Consider the following 4807-nt stretch of genomic DNA (forward strand, 5'->3'; position numbering starts at 1 on the left):
AGAGGTATATTTCATGGATGTGTCAGCATCAATTAATTCTGAGACAGGAGAAAAACACAAGGGGGTTGCAGTGGTACGACTAGAAGAAGGTGAAAATGGAGTAATTGTCCAAAAACGATTGCCCACCCATTTTTTAGCACAGGCAGCCAAATTAGTAGCACTGATTGAAGCATTACATACAGCAAAGGGATGTGCAGTAACAATATACACTGAGTCTGCATACAGGACCACAACAGTATATGGGGATTTAGCAAGCTGGGGAAGGAGAGGATTTTTAAGAGCAGATGGATCCCCAGTGCAACATGCCGAATTATTAGCAGAACTAATAGAAGCTCTAAAAGAGCCAACTGTCGTGGCATTGGTGAAATGCCAGGCCCATACAAACAAGGATGATGTCATCTCATTGGGTAACGCGGCAGCGGACGCTGTCGCTTAAGAAGCGTCCTATCTAACTAAGGAAACAACAGGTGAGTACATCTTACATAAGCATGTAGAGGAAGAGCAGAGGGAGGGATACAACTCCATGCCAGTCTCTCAGATATTAGAGTTACAGCAAGAAGCGCCAGCCGAGGAAAAGGCATTATGGGAAAAAAGAGGGTGTAGCCAGTCATCCACTAATCTCCTCTGGAGGCAAAACAACACAGGTAAGGTAGTCATGACCCAGAAACTATTAGAAATAGCTTTCCAACAGCTTCATTTCCCAGCCCACAATGCCAAACATATAGCAGCAGAAATTCAGAAAAACTGGTTTGTATCACGATTGCAAGAGCAAATATCCAAACTGGCGATAGAATGTACTACATGCCAAATATACAATTCAGGAATGACATCAAGAACACTACGAGGAACACTGCCTAAACCAATTGCACCATTTAGAGAGCAACACATACAACACATAGATTACGCTGATATGGGCGAAAGATGCAATGGATCCCAATACATGATAGTGGTAGTGTGTCCCTTTTCAAGGTGGGTAGAGGCGGGCCCCTGCACCCACCCAGGCGCAAAGTGTGCAGCCAAGTTCCTGGTGCAGGAAGTATTTCCCTGCTGGGGAATATGTGACGTAATTCGCTCCAACAACGGAAGCCATTTCGTAAACGATCTGTTCAAAGAAGTGACAGCAATGTTAGGAACAACTCGCAAATTATGCACGATTTAACACCTGCAATCAAATGGCATTGTTGAGAAAATAAACAGACTCCTAAGAAGTACACTCTGAAGAAAAATTGGGTATACCGTTTACCCCAGGCCCCGTTTGAGTTAAGAGACCAACCCAGCAAGGACCACCATTTGTGATGGTGACAGGGAGACGCATGCACACAGCCCACTCCCCGCTACGAAGACATTCTGATGCACACAGGAGTGCAACAGTGCTAGGAGAAGAGTTCCATCAGTACCTGAAAAAACTCACAAAAGCAGCATGCATGATAGCAAGACAGCTTGCACCCCCATTCACACAAGAAGCAGCAAGTGATACGGTAGCGCCAGGCACTGATAGCCCTACAAGTCAGCTTATGCTAGGGGAGATGGTGTATGTGAGGAGTTTCGTACGTCGGTGGAGTACACCAAGATTTCACGGCCCATATGAAATGGTGTACTGCACACCCACAGCTGTGAAAGTAAAAGGGCTAAGATATTTGATACATTTCTTCGACGTACGAAAAGCATATGACAGTGTAGCACAAGATGCAGAGATAGACAGGTTGGAAGAGGTGACCCAAACATTAAAAGGAAAATTAGACAAATAATGAGATCTGTGAAAGAGAAAAATGAAAATAAATATACGTTGCAGGTGTCAACACTAAGAGGATTGCAATAAAAAGAAATGATTAACATGCTCTCACTCACACACTTTTTTCTCTCCCTTGTTGTATCAATGATTAGAATATACAGTGAAATTAATGAAAGACTAAGATTAATAAGAACATCACTTAAAATGAACAGAAATGTATATACAATGAAAAGATGGAAGAATAACAAAGTATGGATATATGTGTTTGCTTAATGCGCCTTTATGTCTCATTCTGTAGGAGAAACCATGGCAACGGAAGGGGCCTCCAATGTCAACGACAGTAGAGTAGATAGAAATGTAAATAGTGGTTTGAATTTCAGAAAATAGTTATGAGTGTGTACTTTTCATTTGTGCAGTAATATTCTTTTCAATGTTGTTTGGTCTGGTAGTGTACTGGGCCATAGCATTTAGATCTATTGATTTAAAAGAGGGGGAGGGGGACCAACTTGGTAAAAAAAAGAAAAAAAAAGAAAAAAGGGCACACACCTCAAATGGGACAGGTTCAAACTCATCTGAGAACATGGGACACAGAGAACTGGCACACAGCACTCAAACAGCACAGCCAGCACAAATGTATCAGTATGCCCCATATAATGACTCTAAGATTAATGTGTATGACATGAATGACCCAGACCCCTCTGAATTACCCTGGCTATATGATGATACTGATCCAACTGTAGCAATTGTACCTCACACAACTGAACAGTGGGAAAAGGGTAGGGGGGCAGGTAGAACACCCTTAACACAGCATGGAGAAGATAAAGCATAGAACACTGCAAAGGTAACAGGAGATGGAAAGGGGGGGGGGCGTTACGGAGAAAATGTGATGAATACCACGGGCTGGGATTAGATACAATAGAAGATCCACAGCACCCACATCAGTCGAGTAAACGGTACGCATGAGCTCTACTGCAAAGCAGACAACTATTGAGAGCTGTTATGTGTGCTCTTTAATACCCCATGCCTCGGGTACTCCTAGAGTACTGTTACTACAAGAGTCACCTGTTGCAGATGCAGTGTCTCCTTCATCTTGCACTATGCAGAATAAAAAATACTTTTCAAACACACACTGTCTATTTTGAAATTCTGCAAAATGAAAAGACATGCTACTCAAAACTTAAAGGAGTAATATGCTTGAAAGAACCTTTTCTAGTTATAAAAGGAACATTATATTTGGATAACAAGTGGCAGGACGAGCAGATAAAATGCAAAGCAGAGGCACTAAGAGGGTTGGCAGACGAAAAATTGCAATGGCTCCAAAGAACGTGCGCCCCGATATGGACCCAACACATCACAAAACTCACGTGGGTCAAGGCCCTTGAAAAGCCATTCAAACTGCAGAAAGAAATATCCTATGAACTGTGCTTCCATGGAGAGAGAAAAGTAAATATGGGCACAAACAAGAACTCTAACAAAACACTCAACATTCTAGACATGAAAAAAGGGACTGCTGCATTGATGGACACTTACTGGGTTTGTGGCAAACAGACATACCTGCACCTCCCACAGTCATGGACGGGCATGTGCTCTCTGGCAACGCTGCATTCCGCCCTGATGGTGATACCTGAAAGCCATATTCAAGGGGAGAAAGGGCTGTCGACCATCAAGTATCCAGAACCCCTGCAACCAACTGAAGACGCCCCTGTATAAGCCGTATCTGAGGAAAACCGGTAAAAGCACAGTCTCAAGAAAAATATGGTCATCAAACTATATCTCCAGGGCATCCTCTGAACTCTTGGCCCAAATCCCAGACAGGTTCCGGCTGTTCAACTCCGCTGAAACGTTCTTTGCCTCCCTCATCCCAAGCATCCAAGCCAGGGCCAATGCAGAATGGCTTCAGATCACACGCTGGGAGCTGATTCAACTGGCCAACAACACAGAAGAAGGACTTAATGCGATTAAGGTGGAGCTAAGGCCCTGCAGTTGATGACCATGCAAACAGGTAAGTCCTAGACCTGTTGACAGCCACGGATGGAGGTATTTGCCGATAAAACCGGGAGCGCATTCTGCATGTTCGTACCTTCTGCAGATGCGGACAATGGAACTTTGTTGCACGTAATTGCAGCCGTGCACAACCTTGGCGAGCATATGAAAGAAGAAGGATGGTTACAGCCCAGCACCTGGTTCGACGACATGTTTTCACGAGTACCTTCCTGGCTCGGGGTGGCTGTCAAACTACTAATACCCACCATCGTTTTCCTGCTTCTGATTTATTTGTGTATGCCAATTAGGCCTTAGGTGCTGTGCAGATGCAGTGCCTAACAGTGCAATGATGATGGTGACAATGGGCAGTGGAAAAGGAGTGGTACAGATGACAAACGAGGTACAAACGGGATGACTCAGGGCCAAAATACAGGTTAACAGCCATATACAATGATGGGTACATTGTAGATAGGTTATATCACACCACTATAAAAGCGCCCCGTCAGCTAGCTTGGTACGATGAGGTGTGGGTGGACCTGGTGGGAGATGGGGGATGTATATACATGACTTGTACTCCAGATGAGTATGTTAGATCTGGGGAGAATCTCAGAGCAGTATGCAGAGCATGGATACCACGAAAAGCAACACCTGCATGGGATGAGGCAGTGGCCGAGGAGCGTAAAAGACTGGGCGAACTACAATATTCATTACTTAAGTAACGAAAAGGGGGAATGTAAGGGAGGAAAGGTTTTTTTGGACCCAAACCCATCATTCCTACCCACTTGCAGGTTATGATTTGTCCAACGGCCACCCATGCGCCTGTGGCCAGGGATGCGGGTGTTAGGCAGAAACCTGTGCAGTTCCCTCTAGGACCACTGCAAAAGATTTAGGACTACAGGTGTTTGGCAGTAAACCCACTTGGTAGCACTCTGTACCACACAGATTCACTTGGTAGCTGTGGCTGAGTAGTCAGACTTCCCTCAAGAAGAGTTAGGCAGTATACAGAGTATTCACAATAGGTCAAGAGAACACAGTAGAACAAGTAAACACTGACCAGGGCTTGGTGTAAAAGAGATAATTATTTATTTAAAA

The sequence above is a fragment of the Ambystoma mexicanum genome, chromosome 4q, assembly GCF_040938575.1.
Source record: "Ambystoma mexicanum isolate Mex_15411 chromosome 4q, UKY_AmexF1_1, whole genome shotgun sequence".
In the NCBI taxonomy this organism is placed as follows: Eukaryota; Metazoa; Chordata; class Amphibia; order Caudata; family Ambystomatidae; genus Ambystoma; species Ambystoma mexicanum.